This window comes from Pan paniscus, chromosome 8 (assembly GCF_029289425.2).
Source record: "Pan paniscus chromosome 8, NHGRI_mPanPan1-v2.0_pri, whole genome shotgun sequence".
NCBI lineage: Eukaryota > Metazoa > Chordata > Mammalia > Primates > Hominidae > Pan > Pan paniscus.
The window spans coordinates 145,994,902-146,017,796 of record NC_073257.2 but is presented as its reverse complement, the minus strand read 5'-3'; the positions used below and the strand labels follow the sequence as shown (position 1 = coordinate 146,017,796).

Here is a 22,895-nt window from a genome sequence, read left to right as displayed (position 1 = left end):
AAGGCAGGCATTAGGGATAAACACTGTCTTTTAAGAATAAGAGTGAATGTCTATACATTTCTGACAAACACAGTTTTATTTAAAAAAAAAAAAAAAAGTGGAGACTGGGAAGACCAGAGAGGGAGGGGCAAATGAAGGGGCAAAGGAAAGAAGCCCAGTTTCTGGAATTATTCAACTAAGTATGCTTTTAAAAGCTAACAACCACAAAACCCTAAGCCAAACCCTGTTTACTGGCCCCTTGCTAGCCTTGTGTGTTTGCACTCTTGCTCCATAACGGCTTGTAAATACCACCATGTAAAACCTTGAAGGCAAACAGAAGACAAGAAGGGACAAGCTGCATGTGCTAGGGGTGAATGAAGTATGCGTCAAGGTATTTGGATGGAGATGTGCCCAGAATCTTCCTAGTCAAGCTTAATAAACTTTGGCCCAAGGTCCTCTCCTGTTATTGAAAGTCTTTCATCTGGCAGATCTTTTTCTCAGATCCAAATTGGTGCCTCCCACCCTTCCCCAAACTGAACAATAAAACCAAAATAAGGAGGAAGCCTAAAATTAGGAACTATAAGCATATCACTGGTAAAATAACAAGACACTGTTGGCCGGGCACGGTGGCTCACGCCTATAATCCCAGCACTTTGGGAGGCCGAGGTGGGTGGATCACTTGAGGCCAGGAGTTCAAGACCAGGCTGGCCAACATGGCAAAATCCCATCTCTACTACAACTACAAAATTAGCTGGGTAGGGTGGTACACGCCTGTGATCCCAGCTACTTGGGAGGCTGAGGCACAAGAATCACTTGAACAGGGAGGCAGAGGTTGCGGTGAGCCGAGATCACGCCACTGCATTCCAGCCTGCACAGCAGAGTGAGAGACCCTTTCTCAAAAAAAAAAAAAAAAGAAGACACTGTCACTGGGTGTGAATCCTGGCAGTGTCTGTGCAAAGAGAACAGTTGTATATTGTGTATTGATTTTTCTCAGTTATTATTCATGCTGACAGGCGGCCTCAAATTGTGAGTGCTCATTCTTCTTAATGCTATGCAGATTCTTATGTCGGTGCATTGTATAAACCAGAAAAGGTTTGGCCACAGTCCATTCCTGTGTTACAGATCAATAAATTGCTTCTTTTCTCCCTCAGAGGACAGTGCAAACCAGTAAATCTTAAGTGGTACAATGGTGGCTTAGTTCTCCTAGCTAAGAAAGAAACCACTCCTGCGAAAGGATTTAGGAAAATACATCAACAGAGAAAATAAAGAATTTGTCTTTGTCTCTATTTATTTCGGGAGACTGAAGGATGCTGATGCATGTTTTAGTAGATCGCCAAGTAAGGTACAATGAATGACGGAAACATTGCATGAGCTGACCCCATAAATACTTTACATTAGCTAAAATGATACAAATATGAAAAACAGCACACTAGAACTTTGATAAAAATACACCAATGCAAACAAGTAGTTAGATAAAATTGAGATTTGATATATACTCTAGCACTGCTAAACTATCAAATGCCACTATCTCAGTTAGAAACAAGATAATGCTGATGATAATATTGATGGTAATGTTGATGGCAGCTAATGTTAATAGACCTCTTACTATTAGTTATTGAAATATAAAATGTCACCCAAAGTGTAACATTAAGTACTACTAATAAAAAAAGATGTCACTAAATGATAAAATGCTTATTAAGAAATTACATTCATTATAAGACACATCCTCATTTCAGAGGCCATATGAGAAAAATGCATACCTTACCACTGATGCAGTTGTTACATTCAAGGGACTTTTAAAAACACTTAACAGTTATTACCTTGTGTAAACTTCACAACAACCCTACAAAGTACTACCCCTTCTCTCCATTGTATACATAAGAAACAAGCACAGGGAGTTTTAGAACTTGCTCACATCACACAGCTAGTATGACAGCGCTGACATTTAAAGCTGAGCAATTCAGCCCTAGGGCTCTTGTGATTATGTGATTTAGAGTAAGGGCACTATTGTTTCAACAAATGAGAACTTAGGGCATAAATGAGTGATGCATATACGTAAGGTAGTCACCTTAGTTACCTATATGCTTACTGCAAGGAGGCTTTGCGCAAATCCTTTTTAGATAAGAAAGCTGCATCTCGGAATTTTATGTAATTTTTTTTCTTTTTTGAGACGGAGTCTCGCTCTGTCGCCCAGGCTGGAGTGCAGTGGCGCAATCTCAGCTCACTGCAACCTCTGCCTCCCAGGTTCAGGTGATTCTTCTGCCTCAGCCTCCCAAGCAGCTGGGATTACAGGTGTGTACCACCATGCCCAGCTAATTTTTGCATTTTTAGTAGAGATGGGGTTTCACCATGTTGTCCAGGCTGGTATAATATGTTTTTAGAGCAACTGTATTTGCAACCTTATTCCTTGGAGTAACACATTTAAGAGCCTGAAGTACTTACATGACACACAGGAAATGCTTCTCAGTACTTAACCAGTACACTCTTTTCTTCTTCTTTTTTTTTTTTTTTTTTTTTTTGAGACGGAGTTTTGCTCTGTCACCCAGGCTGGAGCACAGTGGCGCCATCTCGGCACACTGCAAGCTCCGCCTCCCGGGTTCACGCCATTCTCCTGCCTCAGCCTCCCGATTAGCTGGGACTACAGGCACAGACCACCACGTCCAGCTAATTTTTTGTATTTTCAGTAGAGACGCGGTTTCACCGTGTTAGCCAGGATGGTCTTGATCTCCTGACCTTGTGATCTGCATGCCTCGGCCTCCCAAAGTGCTGGGATTACAGATGTGAGCCACCGCGCCCAGTCCCAGTACACTCTTTTCTAGACTGCACAGAATTAGTAGAGCAGGCTTGATTATCAACCTTGTTCTTTATATGAATGTCAACTGTTTCAAAAAATCAAATACTTCCAGAACTGAAAAAAAAAAAAAAAAACTCCACCAGGTAGAAGGTTCTAAATGCAATGGTAGGAGTTTCAAAAATGCATAAAAACTAAGGCAGGATACTGGAATCAGATTCTTGCCACTCAAAATAAGAATTATACTTTAAAAATGTAGATGAAAGCTGGCTTCACTTCTCCCCACAGAATAACCAAAATAAATATACATCAACGAGATTATCACCAGCAATCTCCCAGAACTCATGAAAGAGAATCAGTCAGTTCCTGGGGCCACTGAGAAGTAAAAACAAAACAAAATAAAACAAAACAAAAAACAAAACAAAACTCCAGCAGACAGTAAGAGAATCAGATTTTCATATCTGTGACACCCTTCCCCCAGTCTGCTTGGTATCAAGCACATGTAAAACTTCCCCCAACTCAGATTCTACACTGGAAAAAGTGAGATTAAGTTGGACACACAACTTGCCTACCATCTTGGCTTCTTTGGCAGGAGACCTATCCATGCCTCAACCCATGAGAAGCATCAGGAGTGCCTGAAGGGAGATACCATCCTGTGGACAGCCGGACACAAAGGAAGGAGGCAGGATTACCATCTCCAGCCCTGGAAGCTCCGCTCTGTAATTCAACCAAAGGAGATGCCAAATCAGAGTGGCTGTTCGGCAGCACTATGCTGTAGGAGGTAGATTCCACAGGTCTCTTGGGCATGAACTCCTAGCCAGCCTTTCCATACCACAGGGATAGCTCCTTTGGAACCTCCCCCATTCCAGCCAGGCAATCCTCTGATCCTTTGCTAGAAGAACCGAGGCAAACCTGGGTTTTAAGTACCATTTGGTGCTGAAAAAGAGGCAGTGACCTAGCGGGAAAAATGTGTAAGAAATTCAACAGCTAAATTACAAATAATCTCTAAGCAAACATACCAGTAAAAACCAAAACAGACTAGACAGAGAAGATTGGAATAAATAATAAATCCTTTAATGCAAAGACACAGACATATATCCATAAGAACATGGAACCATGACCTCCCCAAATGTATAAAGCAAGGAACCAGTGACTGACCCTAATGAGATGGTGATTCATGAGCTCTCTGACCAAGAATTCAAAATAGCAGTTTTACAGAAACTAAGGGATCTCCAAGACAACAAAGAAAAGCAACTCAGAAACGTATCAGAGGAATTTAACAGAGATCGAAGTGATAAAAAATCAAACGAATCTTGAAATTGAAAAATATATTTGCTAACTGAAAAATTTATTGGAGGCTCTCAACAGCAGAATGCATCAAGCAGAGGAAAGAATCAGTCAGCCCAAAGACAGGCTCTTTGAAATTACATAGAGGAGAAAAAGTAAAATGAATGGAAATATATTATACAAAGATTGCCTACAAGATACAGAAAATTACCTTAAAAGACCAAATCTAAGAATTATTGGTGTTCAAGAGAAAGTTGAGCAAGAGTGAGGGGTAGAAAAAAGCTTACTCAATAAATAATAACAGAAAACTTTCCAAAATATGAGAAAAATATCCAGGTAGAGGAAGGTCAGGAAACACTAAACAGATTTGACCCAAATAAAACTACACCCAAGGCATATAATAATAAAACTCTCAAAGGTCAAGGACAAAAAGAGGATACTAAAAGCAGCAAGAGAAAAGGAGGATATAACATACAAAGAAACTCCACTTCAGTTGGCAACACACTTCTCAATGGAAACCGTAAGTCAGGAGGAAGTGGAATGATATTTTCAAAGTGCTGAAAGAAAAAACCCCAAAAAACCCTGCTATCCTCAAATACTTTATCCAGCAAACAGCAGAAATATCCTTCAAGTATGAAGGAGAGATAGTCTTTTTCTGACAAACAAAAGCTAAGAGAATTTACCACTACTAGATCTGTCTTACAAGAAATGTTAAAGATGGTTCTTCAATCTGAAATGAAAAAACATTAATGTGCAAAAAGAAAACATTTGAAGGTATAAAACCTATGGGTAACATCAAGTATAGAAACCCCCAGAATATTCAAATACTGTAATTGTCATGTGCAGTCCACCCATAAGTTACCCATAATTCTAGTATGACACCTAGAAGACAAATCTATCAAAAACCCTAACAGCTACAGCAATCTGTTAAGAGATAGGCAATATCAAAATACGTAAATTCAGACCAACAAAAGTCAAAATGTCAGGGGATGGAATTAAAGATGGAGGGTTGTTTTAAAGTTTTTTATTTATTCTTTTTTTTTTGTGATCTAAGACAGGGATCTCCAACTCCTGAGCCATGGACCAGTACTGGTCCGTGGCATGTTAGGAACCAGGTCACACAGCACTGCCTGCTCCACCTCCTGTCAGATCATTAGCAGCATAGATTCTCATAAGAGTGCAAACCCTATTGTGAACTGCAAGTGCGAAGGATCTAGGTTGAGCGTTCCTTATGAGGATCTAATGCCTGATGATCTGAGGTAGAACATTTTCATCCTAAAACCATCCCCACTGCCCGATCTATGGAAAAATTGTCTTCCATGAAACTGGTCCCTGGTGCCAAAACAGACTGGGGACTGCTTATCTAAGATAAGCTGTCATCTCTTTAAAATAACTTGTTATTTCTATAAGATGTTTTCTATAAGCCTCATGGTAACCACAATGTAAAAACCTATAATAAACACACTAAAAAAAAACCCCAACAAATTAAAACATAGTTCCAGAGAAAGTCACTTAACCATAAAGGATGACAGGAAGAAAGGAGGAGAAGAGTTACAAAACAACCAGAATACAAGAAACAAAATGGTAATTCTCCATTCAGAAATTTATCAGAGAAATTTAACAAAGAGACATTATTCAAAAAATCAAACAGAAATCTTAGAACTGATTAATACATTTGATGGACTGAAATTCAGCTCCCAAGTATATAAAGCAAACATTAATAGATACAAAGAGAGAGAGAGAGATTGTAATACAATAATAGTGGAGGACATCAAATACCCCACTTTCACCAATGAACAGATCATCTAGACAGAAAATTAACAAAGAAACCATTGTATCAAACTACACATCGGACCAAATAGGTCCAACTGATATTTATAAAACAGTTCACTCAACTATTCAGAATACACGTTTCATCAGTACATGGAACATTCCCCAGAATAAACCATATTTTAGGCCACAAAACAAGTCTCAACAAATTTTTAAAAGTAGAAATCATATCAAGTATCCTTTCTGACCACAATGGAATAAAACTAGATATCAATAACAAGAGGAATTTTGGGCTGGGTGTGGTGGCTCATGCCTGTAATCCCAGTACTTTGGGAGGCTGAGGTGGGTGGATCATCTGATGTCAGGAGTTCGGGACCAGCCTGACCAACATGGCAAAACCCTGTCTCATTAAAAATACAAAAATTAGCTGGGTGTGGTGGTGTACACCTGTAATCCCAGCTACTTGGGAGGCTGAGGCAGGAGAATCACTTGAACCCAGGAGGTGGAGGTTGCAGCTTGCACCACTGCACTCCAGCCTGGATGACAGAGGGAGACTCCATCTCAAAAAAAAAAAAAAAAAAACACCTTTGGAAATTAAACAAAAACATGGAAATTAAACAACATGCTCCTGAATAAACAATGAGTTGATGAAGAAATAAGAACATTAAAAAATTTCTCAAAACAAATAAAAATGGAAACACAACATATCAAAATCTATGGGATACACTAAACACAGTACTAAGAGGGAGGTTTATAGCAATAAACATCCACATCAAAAAAGTTGAAAGACTTCCAAAAGACAACCTAATAATGGAGCATCTCAAGGAACTAGAAAAGCAAGACCAAGCCAAACCCAAATTTACTAGGAGAAAGGAAATAATAAAGATCAGAGCAAAAATAAATGAAATTGAGATTAAAACATTACTGAAGATCAACAAAACAAGTTTAGTTAAAAAAAACTGACAAAACTTTAGCAAGACTAACTAAAAAGAGAGGACCCAAATAAATAAAATCAGAAACAAAAAAGATACAAAACAACAGAGACCATAGGAGTACAAAGAATCATTAGAGACAATTGCCAACAAATTGAAAAATCTAGAAGACAAAGATACATTCCTGGAAATATACAACCAAAATTGAACCACGAAGAAAGAGAAAACCTCGACAAACCAATAGCAAGTAATAAGATCAAAGCTATAATTAAAAGTCTCCTATCAAAGAAAAGTCCAGGATCTGATGAATTCTATTAAACATTTCAAGAAAAACTATAATAATTCTACTCAAACTCTTCAAAAAAAAAAAAAAAATTGCAGAGGAAGGAATGCTCAAACTCATCCTGCAAGGCAGGCATTACCCTGATACCAAAACGAGATAAGGCCACAAAAAAAAAAAAAAGACAACAATAGGCTAATTTCACTGAGGAACACAGATAGAAAAATCGTCAACAAAAAATATTAACAAACTGAATTCAGCAAGATATTAAAAAGATCATTCAACATTATCAAGTGGGATTCATCCCAGGGATGCAAAGATGGTTCAGCATATGCAAATCAATAAATGTGATACACATTAACAGAACCAATAACAAAAACCATATGATCATTTCAATAAGTGCTGAAAAGTATTCAATAAAATTCAATATCCCTTTTGATAAAAACCCTCAGCAAACCAGGTACAGAGGAAACATACCTCAAAATAATAAAGGCTATATATGACAAATCCACAGCCGACATCACACCAAACAGGGAAAAACTAAAAGGCTTTCCACTAAGATCTGGAACAAGACAAGGGTGTGCACTTTCACTACTTTCATTCAACATAAAGTGGAAGTCCTGGCCAGTTGGTCAAGAAAAATAAATAAAGGTGTTCATACTGGAAAGAAAGAAGTCAAATTCGCTTTGAATGTAGATGACAGGATCTTCTATTTTTAAAAACCAAAAAACTATTAGAAGTAATAAGTGAATTCAGTAAAGTTGCAGGATACAAAGCCAACATACAAAATTCAGTAGCATTTATATACACCAATAGTGAACAATCTGAAAAAGAAAGAAAGCAATCTAATTTATCGTATCTACACAGAATGTAAAATACTCAGGAATATTTTGTTTTTTTTTTTTTTGAGACAGGGTTTTGCTCTGTCACCCAGGTTCGCACTCTGTCACCAGTGCAGTGAGCACTGCAGTCTCGATTTCTTGGTCTCAAGCTTTGCACTCTGTCACCAGTGCAGTGAGCACTGCAGTCTCGATTTCTTGGTCTCAAGCGATCCTCTGACTTCAGCCTCCCAAGTAGCTGCAACCACAGGCACATGCCACCACGTCTGGCTAATATTTTGATTTTTTTTTAAGAGATGAGGTCACACTATGCTGCCCAGGCTGGCCTCAAACTCCTGGGCTCAAGCAATTCTCCCGCTTTGGCCTCTCGAAGTGTTGGGATTGCAGGTGTCAGCCACTGTGCCTGGCCCCTGAGAATCAATTTAACCAAAGCTGTGAAAGATCTTTACAAGGATCACTATAAAAACTGATTAAATAAATAGAAGATGAATCAAAAAATGGAAAAGATATTATTCCATGCTCATGGATTGAAAGAATATTGTTAAAATGACAATCCTACCCAAAGCAGTTTACTGATTCAATGTAATCCCTATCAAAATACCAACAATATTCCCCATAGAAATAGAGCAGACAATCCTAAATTTTATATGGAACCACAAATAACCAAAGCAATCTTGAGCAAAAAGAGTGAAGCTGGAGGCCTCACACTACTTGACTTAAAAATATACTACAAGGCTATAGTAGCCAGATCAGCACGGTACTGGCATAAAAAACAGACACAGACACCGACTGAACAGAATAGTGAACCCAGATATAAATCCATGCCATTTGCAGCCAACTAATTTTTGACAGAGGTGCCAACAATATGCAACAGGGAAAGGACAGTCTCTTCAATAAATGGCACTGGGAAAACTGGACAACTATATGTAGAAGAATGAAACTAGACCTCTATCTCTCACCATGTACGAATATCAAATACAAATGGATTTAGACTTAAATCTAACACCTGAAATTATAAAACTACTAAAAGAAAACATTGGGGAAATGCTCCAGGACATTGGTCAGGGCAAAAATTTTTTGTTGAAGTTCTCAAAAGCATAGGCAACAAAAACAAAAATGGACAAATGGGATTACATCAAGCTGAAAAGCTTCTGCACAGCAAAGGAAACAGTCAAACAAGGTGAAGAAACAACCCATAGAATAAGAGAAAGTATTTGCAAACTACCCATCTGACAAGATAAATAACCAGAATATATAAGGAGCTCAAACAACTCAATAGCAAAAAGTCATTAATCTGATTTTTAAAAGGGCAAAAGGCCTGAACAGGTATTTCTCAACAGAGGACAAATGAACAAAGGGTATAAGAAATGCTCAACATCAGTAATTATCCAGAAAATGCAAATCAAAACCACAATGAGATATAATCTCACCCCAATTAGAATAGCTTTTATCAAAAAAGACAGGGAATAACATGCTGGTGAGGATGCACAGAAAGAAAAATCCTCACACATTGTTGGGGGGAATGTAAATTAGTACAGCCACTATAGAAAACAGTTCAGAGGTTCCTCAAAAATGTAAAAGTAGAATACTATATGATCCAGCAATTCCACTACTGAGTATTTATCTAAAAGAAAGAAAACCAATATATTGAAGAGAGATTTGTACTTGCATGTTTATTGCAGCACTATTCATAATAGACAAAATATGGAATCAACCTAAGTGTCCATCAATGGATGAATAAAGAAAATGTGGAGGCCAAGGCAGGTGGATCGCTTGAGTCCAGGAGTTTGAGACTAGCCTGGACAACATAGCAGGACTCTGTCTCTACAAAATAATAATAAATATTTAAAAAGAAAGTGTGGTAAAAACACACAATAGAATATTATCCAGCCATAAAAAGAATTAAATCCTGTCATTTGGAGCAAGATGGATGAAACTGGGGGTCATTATGTTCAGTGAAACAAGCAAAGCACAGAAAGACAATGTCACATGTTCTCACTCATATGTGGGAGCTACAAAAGTGAATCTCATGAAGATAGAGAGTAGACTAGTGGTTACCGGAGGCTGGGAAGGGTAGCGGGGATGGGGAATGAAGAGCAGTAGATTAATGGGTACAAATACACTTAGAAGAAATAAGACTTGGTGTTCGATAGATCAGTAGGACAACTACAGTTAACATTAATCAAGTGTAAAGATCTCATGAAAACTCACTATTACAAGAACAGAATCAGGGTAACTGCCCCCATGATTCAATTACCTCCCATCGAGTCCCTCCCACAACACACGAGATTATGGGAACTACAATTCAAGAAGAGATCTGGGTGAGGATACAGCCAAACCATATGACCTTATTTGAAGAGTTCCCATGATAGCATCTGCCTCCTTGTGTCCCAAAGTGGGCATGAGTGTGTTCAACCTTCCTAGAAACCTTCACTGCTCATCCATTCTACATCATGAAAGTAAACATTAGTATCTTTCCAAGAGTGTACACAAGGGCTGCACTGCCAAGGAACAGGTTAAAACCATCTCAGAGCCTGCAAATGCTTTCAGAATCCCGTGCTGGCTCTGCTCCAGCTGGGTCTGAGACCCACACAGCTTCCTGAACATTTAAAGATAACTGACACTTGCAAAGTTTCTTTCCAAGAAACTGTCTATGGTGAAGGTTTATCAGATAATGAAAACCTAGGCCGAAAATCAGCTGTTCTGCTACAAAAGAAAGCAGCAATAGATAGTCTAAAGAAGAGCATCAGAATGAAAATCAGAATGATTAAACTTTCTCTTTTTCAGTTAACCAACTTTATGTTTCTTCCTGACTTGGGAGGAAAATAATTTTATGACTCGGTATAGGTACATTAAAACAGTATTTACTGATTTGCTTTCATTTGTTTGTAATAGATTTAGGGAAAACAGACCCTGGCAGACACCTAAACCTTGACTTTATAAATATGACTGTGTTAGTGGGGTCTTGCTCTTACTGAGCAAGCATTCCTACTGCTGGTAGTTTCAACTAAAACATCAGTGCTTTTACCTATTTAAGCATTAAAGAACAACAATGTAGTAGCCACAGATATAAGTTAGTTTAGTATGATTTGAAAGGCTTTCTGTTCATTTATTTATTTTAAATGTACAGTTCTCATTTATTTTCTGCTTAGCAAAAATTTTTCCTTTAATTCCACTGAGATTGGATTCTTGTATGACCTTCTCTGATCAACTCTTAAATTGATGAATATTGTTAATGACAAGCTCAAGTGTGCCTGGGACTGTCACTAAGTAAAAGGGGGACATGTAACACATCCTCAGATTCATTTTTTTCTGAAAATAAGTTTTACTTAAATAAGGGTTTAGGCCTGGCGTGGTGGCTCACGCCTGTAATCCTAGGACTTTGGGAGGCCAAGGTGGGTGGATCACCTGAGGTCAGGAGTTTGAGACCAACCTGGCCAACAAGGTGAAACCCCATCTCTACTAAAAATACAAAAATTAGCCAGGAGTGGTGGCGGGTGCCTGTAATCCCAGCTACTCGGGAGACTGAGGCAGGAGAATCACTTGAACCCAGGAGGCGGAGATTGCAGTGAGCTGAGATCGCACCACTGCACTCCAGCCTGGGCGACAGAGCAAGACCCCGTCTCAAAAAAAAAAAAATTAATTTTTGTATAAGGTGTAAGGAAGGGATGCAGTTTCAGCTTTCTAAATAAAGCTAGCCAGTTTTCCCAGCCCCACTTATTAAACAGGGAATGCTTTCTTCATTTCTTGTGTTTGTCAGGTTTGTCAAAGATCAGATGGTTGTAGATGTGTGGTGTTATTTCTGAGGCCTCTGTTCCATTCCATTAGTGTCTATCTCTGTTTTGGTACCAGTACCATGCTGTTTTGGTTACTGAAGCCTTGTAGCATAGTTTAAAGTCAGGTAGCATGATGCCTCCAGCTTTGTTCTTTTTGCTTAGGACTGTCTTGGCAATGCAGGCTCTTTTTTGGTTCCATATGAACTTTAAAGCAGTTTTCCCCAATTCTGTGAAGAAAGTCATTGGTAGCTTGATGGGGATGGCACTGAATCTATAAATTACCTTGGGCAGTATGGTCATTTTCACAATATTGATTCTTCCTATTCATAAGCATGGAATGTTCTTCCATTTGTCTGTGTCCTCTTTTATTTTGTTGAGCAGTGGTTTGTACTTCTCCTTGAAGAGGTCCTTCACATCCCTTGTAAGTTGGATTCCTAGGTATTTTATTCTCTTTGAAGCAATTGTGAATGGGAGTTCACTCATGATTTGGCTTCTACCCATCTGACAAATGGCTAATATCCAGATTCTACAAAGAACTTAAACAAATTTACAAGAAAAAATCAAACAACCCCATCAAAAAGTGGGCGAAGGATATGAACAGACACTTCTCAAAAGAAGACATTTATGCTTTGTTCTAAAGCATCTGCTTGAGCTCTTCCTCGAGTCAGCCCACCTTGGCTCAATGGCATGCCTACCTGCAGCCACACCCCAGCCTCTGCTCTGTGATCTCCTCTAGGAGTTGGCCCTTGATGGAAATTTCCTCTTTAAATCCAAACGACCTTATCCAAATCTCACATTTCACATTTCTTCACGCTCACATTTCTCAGGCTCCTAACACCCACCTGATTTGATAAGAGTCATGTAAAGAAACCCCATCTGGGGGGAAATGTCCACCTTTCACTTCCCAAGTCTCTCCCTAGAGTACCAGTGAAATTGACTAATGGCTTTGCAGATAAAGGGACTCCAGATGATGTTATGAATTTTTCTGAAGTCATTATGAAAGCAAAAAAACAGCCACAATAATGATAAATTGGGGTTGAGATGTTAATTGTTAAAGAAAGTAGCCGGTGTTATATTAATAACAAAGGAGTCCACTTTCACAAATCTCTCCTCTGTCCTCTCATGCCAGTGCACAGGTATATCAAAGAGCAATTCTTTTTGCTCAGGATGTTTCTCTTATTTCACTTTTGTTGCTTTTGGCTGAACTACTACACAGGTTATAAAATGAACAAATGCTCACAATATGCGCACAAATCACATTATATGTTTTAATGGGATGTGTGGGCAATACAAAGTCAAACCCCTATTATCAGAAGTAGTGGTAGGGATAAACATTTCAGGTCTGTTCGGGGGTTTGAGGCTTTTGGCCAGCATACAGAGACACAGATGTGTTACAAAAGAAACTCTGTATTTTCCCAGAAAGATAATTTTTCTAAAGAGACGGGACTTCTAGGGTCCTATATGTGTTCTATGGAAAACCTAACAGAGGGAACAATGAATTTTCATGTGTTTTAGAGGATATTAATCAAAAAGTATGGATCAAAAGGCAATAGGGCCTGGGCATGGTGGTTCACGCCTATAATCCCAGCACTTTGAGAGGCAGAGGCAGGAGGATTGCTTGAGTCCAGGAGTTTGAGACCAGCCTAGGCAGCATAGTGAGACCTTGTCTCTACAAAAAATAAAAATAAAAAATTAGCCAGGTAGGGTGGTGCATGTCTGTGTTCCCAGCTACTTGGGAGGCTGAGATGGGAGGATCACTTGAGCCTGGAAGTTCATTGTAGTGAGCTGTGATTGTGCCACTGCCCTCCAGCCTAGGCAACAGACGGACCCCTTCCCCACCCCAAAAAAAGTAGGTCTATTCCTAGGTCATAACTGAAAGGCTCAATATATTAATACATATTTTTAAAAAGCTAAAGAAAATTAACAATAATTATTTACAAAGTAATCTGAAAAACTATAAAATAGAGATATGTGAGGTTCACACAGCAGAGTCCTCTGGAAGCTCTGAGGGACTCTGAAATGTGAATATACACAGCAAGAAAGCACCCCTGCCTCACTAGCATCCACATGTGGAAGACGGGGCCTGAGCACAGCCACTGGCCAACATTTAGTCCTTAATGTGGAAGCACGGGAGACTACTCATGAGAATCCACTGCCTATGCTTCACTCTCTTATCCATAAAGCCCCATCGCCATGACAATAATAGCTAACTTCATTGAACGCATACTGTGGACTGGCACTGCTCTAAGCACTATATATATATATATAACCTAATTTAATCCTCAGTACGAGACCCCGTGCTATGGTTTGAATGTTTATCCCCTTCAAAATTTCTGTTGAAACTTCATCCCTAGTGTGGCAGTATCGAGAGGTGGGGGCTTTAAGAAGGGATTTGGTCATGAGGACTCTGACCTCATGAATGGATTAACTCATTCATGGATTAGTGGATTAATGAGTTACCATGGGAGTGGGTCTGGTGGCTTTATAAGAGGAGGAAGAGAGACCTGAGCTAGCATGCTCAGCCCCCTCACCCCCTGTACTACCTTGGGACTCTGCAGAGTCCTCGACAGTAAGAAGGCTCTCACCTGTTATGCCCCTGGACCTTGGACTTCTCAGCCTCCATAACTGTAAGAAATGAATTCCTTTTCTTCATAAATTACCAAGTTTCAGGTATTCTGTTATAGAAACCAAAAATAGACTAAGACACCCTGAGAAGTTAGGTAAACAGCCCAAGGTCATAAAGTCAGAAGGCAGAGGAGTTAGAATTCAACCCCAGGTAGTCTGAATGCAGAGGCCAATAAAGGTCAGTGAGTTCCATGTCCCACTTCGTACATGAGCTCATTTGAGTACACTGGCAGACATAAATGCTTGCTTTTCTTAAACTACATTCCCTGCCTCTCCCTCCCACCCCAAAATATAGGTAGTAGAATCTGTGTGAGACAATCTTTATGAACAATGTCATCATGATTTAAAAACACTCCCCAGCTCTATCCTTGAGATTCACGCTGAAGCCACAGACCTCCCTGAATCTAGCAGAACACCTTACACAGAGAATATTAACACATTTTGTTGGCACTGAAGTTTGCTAAAGGAAAAGGGAACACGGAAGGGAAGATGAGCTCCATCAGGAATATCCAGTACCATGCAGTGTGCTTGGCACACAAAAGGGGCTAAAAAAGGTTTTTTGGAAAATGGAAATGTGAGAGGTAGGCAAGGTGGGGAGGAAGGGAAGATAAGAAAAGAAGGAAGGAAGGAAGGAAGGAGGGAGAAGGGAAGGAGAAGCGAAGGGAAGGAGGGAGGAATAGAGATGGAGGGAAAGGGTGGGAAGAAGGAAGAAAGGGATAAAGAGGAGAGGATGAGAAAGAAGGACAGATGACTACTTGAGCACATGCAAAGGTCAGAGGCAAGAACCACTGTTCCAATTTGAATACCACTGTCAGTTATTAGTGAGTCTCAGAGTATTTGCAGGGGTAGGAGGAGGTAAGAAGAAGGTCCTGAATTCCCCCTCCAGAACTGCACCCCAATGGACTCACCTAGATCATACCTCTTTGCCATCAATTGGGTCCTAATTACTGCAGTTACTCTTTCTGGAAGGAAAAAAGAAAGATCTTGCTTTGGAGGACAAATGTATCCATTCTTAATCATTTAGTTTGGGAAGGAATGACCCTCCTCCTAGCTCTACCTAATGAGGGGAAGGAGGCTTAAGACTGTCAGTCTATCCCATCATCTATAGCCCCAGAGAATCAATGAGTCAGAGAAAGTACAAACCCCAACCAAAGTCAAGACTTGAGTTGATGTTTTCAGTTTCTTCTTGGAAAGAAAAGCTTTGTCTTCCATCTTCATAGACAAGCTGGTGTAAGAGCATGGGGTCTAGAAATCCTGCAGACACTTGCTATCTGGACCAGACAGTCAGAGGCTCAGAGCCTAGGGATAAGAGTGATACCATCTAAGGCAAAGCAGACAAGAGGGAATACCAGGTCAAATGGTAGTATCACATGAGCTGCTGGATCACGGTTCACCTGAGGCCAATCTACTTCAGTTATGTGGGCCAACACATTCCTTTTGCTATTTAGGCCCCATTTCAGCTAGTTTTCTCTAATTTGCTGCACAAAGATCCCAAGTGATATGATCTCTCTGTGAGTCCTGGTGGATCTTGCATTCTTAAATACAGGCATCAACTTACAAGGAGTTTTCCCTCATGCCAGAATATAAACCACCAATGCCATCAGGGACTCTAAAAGAACTTGGAACTCCAAATGACAAATTTAATCGTCAGGCAGCAACTTGATCAGAGATGAGATGACTGGATTCCCAGGTCTGGATTCCGCCCTCACCTGTGTAGGGCATATAGATAGGGCTGACAAGATTTGTTTTCATTTTTTCCTAGGCTCGGGCATCTCATATCCAACTGCTAACACATTATTTACTAGAGGATCTCATTGTACTTAATCGATATCTTTTATGTTTCTGGTCATCAGTGTTGTCTATCTCAGATTTAAAACTTAGGCTGGGTGCAGTAGCTCACACCTCTAATCCCAGCACTTTGGGAGGCCAAGGTGGGTGGATCACTTGAGGCCAGGAGTTAAAAACCAGCCTGGCCAACATGGCAAAACCCTGTCTCTAGTAAAAATACAAAAAAAATTAGCCAGGCATTTTGTCACATGCCTGTAATCCCAGCTACTCGGGAGGCTGAGGCATGAGAATTGCTTGAACCTAGGAGGCAGAGGTTGCAGTGAGCCGAGACTGCACCACTGCACTCCAGCCTGGGCAACACAGCAAGACTTCATCAACAAAACAAAACAAAACAAAACAAAACAACCTCTAGAAGGAATCATACCTGCTTAACCCACTTTACCCAGAATATCAGGGAGAAAAGCTGCTGAAGCCTAATAAATACTTTTTAATGCAGCTGCTGCTGATGATCTTCAAGCAGATCCTGAGGCAAAGATGTAAATTTCCAACCTTACCTTGAACTACGGTCAACATTTTCCTGGAAGTCTTAAGTTAAAGCCAGGACTGCTTCTTTCAGAGTTTTAATAAACAGTAGTGATATTCAACGTCAAAATTACAGACGTATTGGGTTGAAATTAATTCTGCTTATCTGATGTTATCTACCACCTTGGGGGTAATACAGGTCTCTCTCCCTACCCCCACTCCTACCCCCACACCAACCCACATGAATGACTTTCACTCAGAGTATAATCAGAACTTTTCCTGCCCTCACAAATAAGGAATAGTGAAGAGATTATGAGGCTTGAGCCAGATAATCTAGTACCAATATTGACTAATTTATTCTGTGTGACCTTGGGCAATTACTTAACGTCTCATCATCATATTTTTCTGTAAATACAATGTCAATAATAGAGCCTGCCTCAAATACTTCTGAAGGTTTGTATGACAATCAAACAACATACTATATAACATAGTGGTCCCCAACCTTTTTGGCACCAGGGACCGGTTTCATGGAAGACAATTTTTCCACAGACTGGGGGAGGGGGATGATTTGGGGATGATTCGAGAACATTCCATTTATTGTGCACTTTATTTCTATTATTATTATGTTGTAATATATACTGAAATAATTATACAACACACCATAATGTAGAATCAGTGGGAGCCCTGAGCTTGTTTTCCTGAAACTAGATGGTTCCCATCTGGAGATGATGGGAGACAGTGACAGATCATCAGGCATTAGATTCTCATAAGGAGCATGCAACCTAGCCTCCTCACATGCACAGTTCACAGTAGGATTTGCTCTCCTATGAGAATCTAATGCTGCCACCGATCTGACAGGAGGTGGCACTCATGCAGTAATGCTCACTCACCTGCTATGTGGCCTGGGGTTGGGGATCTCTGCTGTAATAGAGTTCACTTGTAAATAAAAATGCTTTCCTGAGCACACAAAACTTTCAGGCAGCATCTTGATTCACCCTGCACATCTATCTTAGATACTATCTTTCCCTCAGCATGACAGGTAAAGTGAAATCAGTGATATTTAGCAAGCATTTAAGCAGTATTTCAATAGACCCAGCTCAACACTATCCTAGAAAGTTGAAGCTGAAATCCATTTTGAAACTTTTTTGGTGGGGAGAGCTACAAAATACATTTTGAAATATAAAGCACACACAAGAACTGCAATGCTCTTTCACTCCAGAAGTACCTTCAGGCCTAAGATGACTTAACATTATCCTCCTTCATTTTAAAACGTTGTCAAGCACCAAACTTCTCTGGTGGCTTGACAGAGCATATGATTGAGAGGCCGGGCTAAACTACCTTCCTTATATCTTTTATATCACCAATAAATTTGACTAATGACTGATATCTGAGAACCTCCAACTCTGTAAGTTATGTCTTTTCCAAAGACAAGATTGCAGGCCATATATTTATGTCCTGGTTCAAACAAAAAGGAAAGCAGTAAACAGTGATTCCAGAGACAATTCAACTCACCTGAACCTAACCAATGTTTATTGGTGGTCTAGTAAATACAAACCTCTATGCTGGGAACTAGAGTCATTCAAAGAGAGCAATGATTCTTACCCCTAGTCAGAAAAGAAGTTCCAAGAGAGATGCTTTGTTTTATTTTTAAATAAATAGAGTTTCATTATTTTTATCACCTTTATCAAGGTATAGTTTATATAAAATAAAATTCATTACTTCTTTTTTTTTTTTTTTTTTTTGAGAAGGAGTCTCACTCTGTTGCCCAGGCTGGAGTGCAGTGGCAGGATCTCAGCTCACTGCAAGCTCTGCCTCCCAGGTTTAAGTGATTCTCATGCCTCAGCCTCCCAAGTAGCTGGGATTACAAGCCTGCGCCACCACACCCAGCTAATTTTTGCATTTTTAGTAGAGACAGGGGCTTCGCCATGTTAGCCAGGCTGGTCTTGAACTCCTGACCTCAAGTGATCCTCCTGCCTCAGCCTCCCAAAGTGCTGGGATTACAGGCGTGAGCCACCGTGCCCAGCCAAAATTCATCACTTCTAAGTGTACAGTTTCATGAGCCTTGACAAATATACACACACACACACACATATATATAGCTGTGTAACTACCACTGTAATCAAGATATGGAACATTTTTATCAGCTCAAAACATATACCTCATGCCTCTTTGCAGTAATCAATGGGATTGATTTTTAAATTGAATAAATATTTTAAGTCACAAGGAATAAAAGAGAGAGGTTATTTAACCAAATGTAGCCTCGGAAGACCAAAATTGAGATTACAAAGGCAGGCCATGAAGTTAATGTTCCTGTTGGAGAACAACAGCATGCCACATGTTTGAGACTGGGTGGCACTGAGACTGGATGGCATTGAAACCCCAGTTTAAAGTAGCCTTGAATCCCTAATCAGACAGGGCGATTCTAAGGAGCTTCTTTCAGTATTGGATCCATCCACCACTGGTCAAACTGACTTGTTTAGACCAAGAAGGGCCACATCGGTGGGAGGGCTGAAAATAGGCTGCTGGACACCCTAAATAATGACAATGCCCTTCCCGAGACAGAATCTGAGTATCAAAGAGTCCTCACAAATACAGCAGATAAAAGAGAGCTGACTTCCAAAAAAGGTTCGTCTTTCAGTTCTCATGGGAGAGTGATGACGACTATATATTTTAGCACTTGGGTTACTTAACATTCATCTAAGTGTTTTTCTGACTAACTCAGATAGCAGAAACCCAAGATGGCTCAGAAAAATTGAATAAAAGATGATGCATCCAGCATTTCCAAGAGGATTTAACCACTATCTCCAAATCTCCTACAGTTTATAGTCTTAAGTGTTAACAATTTATTCCTCTCATTCTAGCCAGTTAATACATAAATGCTTTTTACTAACTACAGGCCTGAGATCAGTTTCCCATTAGACACCAACTCTTAGAAACACACAATTACAGACTTGAACCAGTCTCAGTATCCTTTCCAGTAGGTCAACACACAAACCATAAAGGAAGGCCATCTTATGCGTCTTGTAAATGCCTTGGTAATGAATCCAGTCCTCATTCAATTTGCCAGGGCAAGGAATAAACAACCTTGCGCTTAAGTTCAGGCTGTGGGGAGTTTTACATTATCGACTAGGAAATAACTACAATACAGTTGCTTCCTTTCATCTCACATTGATTAAGCTGTATTTGCTAAGAGCGTCAGTACCCACATATCATTACTAAAAATCCAACTCATTACAAACTCACCTAAATGTAAATGAAAACCACAAATCAGGCATAGTTTTATTATATCCAAAGGAGATTGGGTCATTATGCACCATTCATTTTCTTCTTATTAGTCGGGTATATTTTTCTTTGCAATCAACAGATAGTATCACCAGATGTCTCTTTGTACAAAAGTCAAAAGAAGCATGTTGATAGCTCATAGTAGTTAACTTTTTGAAATATCTGTTGGGGTAGAGGGAACATGGTATCAAAGGACTTACTGAGAAGGGGATGCTTGACTCAAGCCATAAAAGATAAAGAAGAACAAAGTGGAATGAGGTGGGGCAAAGGGAATACATTTCAGGGACAGAAGTGCATGCAAAGGCACAGAAATGTGAGGGCATCGAATTTGGGGAACTGTAAGCAGCATGACATGTTTAGAATGTAGGATAAGAATGTCTGCAGGAGTGAAGTGTTCATAATCAGGAGATTATGCGTGTTCTATAATCAGGAGATTATGCATGTTGTATAATCAGGAGACGGAATCTCCTGCAGGCATTCAAAGCCCACCAGCCCATTTTAAACAAGGGAAGAAAATGCACGACTTTCTGCTTTAGAACAACTGCCCTTGGGACAGTACAGAAGAGGAAATGAAGAAGAGGAAGTCTAGAGGAAGTGGGAACAGTTTATTGACTATTACAATAGTCCAAGCAAAAGATAATGAGAACGTAAAGTAGAAAAGGAAATGTAGGAATGGAGAAGAAATAATGATTTAAAAACATTTAAGGGATCCTTCTAACAAAACCCAGTGATTAGTGGTACATCTGGAATGAGGGATTATTCCAAGGTTTATTATTTAGATAATAGGTGACTCATGCAGAGACTAAACACAGGAAAAACAATTTTCAGGAAAAATTAGAAAAGTTGCTATTTATACATTTTAAATTTCAGTTGTCTATAACAGATCTGTCTACTGATATCAATTTGGCTATCGAACTCAGGAGTAAAATTTTGTCTAAAGATAAAAGATGAAAATTAGAAGTGCCTAAAACTGACAACGGGTCTAGTATCTAGATCATCCAAGGAACTTCTGCAAATTCGTCAGACTAAAAAGAAGAACCCTAAATAGAAAAAAAAAAAATGGTCAAAGGACAGGAATAGGCAATTAATAGAAAAGGAAACTCCCAAATTTCTCAAGCATATGAAGAGATGCTTAAGCTCATTAGTAATGTGAGACATGAAAAATTAAAATTGCAATGGTATGTTACTCTCTATCTAGTCTACTGGATAAAAATTAGAAAGTTAGACAACATGAAGTGTTGGCCTGGATTTGAAGATGCAGGAACTTAGAGACTGGTTGGAGAAGCAGGCAAGAGATGGGCATTCTGGAGTGCAATCTGACAGTATTTGGTTAAAATTGACTAAATTAAGTATAGACACCCCCTCTGGCCCAATAATTCTGCTTCTGAATACATGTGTTGAAGAGATTCTCACACATATCCACAGGGTGCCTGTGCAGCAGTATTCACTGTGATAGGAAGTGAGAAGCAGTCTGAGTGTTCATTGCTGAGGGAATCAAGGGCAAAATATCATGGATGCACTCATGGACAAATAAGCAGCAGTTTGAAGCAACACCCTAGATGGATGTACAGCCATCAAGAGGATCTTAAAGTGTGGTCTTTAGTGGAAAAAAAGGTAAGAAATCAAATACAATCTCTTATATAGTACTAGTCACATTAAGTAAAAATATATGCAAAAAATACATACACAAAACCCAACAAACACATTTTTTATGGTTGTCTATGGTGGGGCAGTCAAACAGACAGAAAAGAAATGCATTATCATTTTTAAAGTAATAAGAAATGAGCCTTCAATCAGACCAATTATTAAAGGATTGTTCAATGATGAGTATGATTAACTCGACTCTCTATGCCTGAAGTCCAAAAAAGAGGGAAGAGGATGAGACTAGGAGATAAGCAAGTAGAAATAAGCAAAAAGTTGGGCCATTGTGCCATTTATGCTGGTGGCTTTTTGTCCCCTTCTACCCCAAAGTCCCCACTTCATCAAATGCCCTGTTCTCTTCCCCAGGAGGCGGAACTCCATAGGCTGCCCTCTGGCTTCCAGTGCGGTTTGGTTATAGGAGGCACCAGCAGGAGGTTGGAGGGTGAGAAGAGACAAGTTGGGGCATTTCTCCCCCCTGCCAAGTTCAGCTCTTGTCTGACCACCCACTTTTCACAACTCCAGACCTCACTAGGCTGTGGTCACCCTGACCTCTCCCCTGGACCCTTCTTAGTCCTAGGGGTGTTAACAGCTTCCTGCTATTGCTGATGCTAAGGTACCTCCCCATTCCTTCTTGTGTTTTTTGGTTTCCTTAACCTCATCCGTTCCTTAGACCAGGTTATTAAGTTACAATTACTAAATTCTCTTTAGTAAGACCTTTTTGAGGGTGCCATCTCTTTCCTGCCTTGATCCTAACTGAATCAGCTATACAGAGTTTCAGGGCAATAACTTACAGGATAAAGGGCTTTCTTCTTTTTTTCTTTTATGTTAATATAGGTTACATTTGAACATATTTATCTGCTAAAGCAAAATAATTCCCATCATTCTATAGCAGAAGCAATGTATGGGAGACTGAGTAATTACATATGAGCTCACATCACTATCTCTTCCACCACTGTCATCCATCATGACTGATCTGGGAGATGAAACAGCACAGATCTAAAGGACGTGGTAAGAATCGAGATCACCAGAGATCAGTAGATACTTGCATACTTGCAGGATTAACACTGTCTGGATTCCAACGATCAGCTGAGTATGTTCAAGATAAAGCTATAGTACATATTTTAGATTGGGGATTGGCAACAAATAGCTGTAGGCTACCTTCTGAGGAATAAGTGTTTTCACATGTGTGGGTGTCATTTCTAATCCCAGCATCACAGTCAGGTCCAGATACCTGTTTCTGATCTTTGGTCCTATGCCTAATCTCCTCCAAGAGTCCTTCCCTGGATCTCCTATCTAAGCAAGATGCTCAATGCCCACCAATGAGTACTGCACCAAGTTCATTTCCACTAGCCTGTGTTACAATTTGTGTTTCTGTATGTTTCC

General features: G+C 39.7%; 1 long non-coding RNA gene across 1 annotated transcript in view; it reads right to left on the bottom strand.

Annotated features, from left to right (window-relative positions):
* LOC117978247 (uncharacterized) overlaps window positions 1–21,555 on the bottom strand; it is a 194,753-nt gene extending 173,198 nt beyond the window's left edge. Inside the window, exons 1-4 of the long non-coding RNA XR_008620089.2 lie at window positions 19,833–21,555; window positions 15,423–15,600; window positions 15,188–15,241; window positions 14,240–14,329 (exon numbers count right to left, since the gene is read on the bottom strand). This is a non-coding gene — a long non-coding RNA (uncharacterized LOC117978247). The remainder of the gene's footprint in view (window positions 1–14,239; window positions 14,330–15,187; window positions 15,242–15,422; window positions 15,601–19,832) is intronic.
* Between the last annotated feature and the right edge of the window lie 1,340 nt (window positions 21,556–22,895).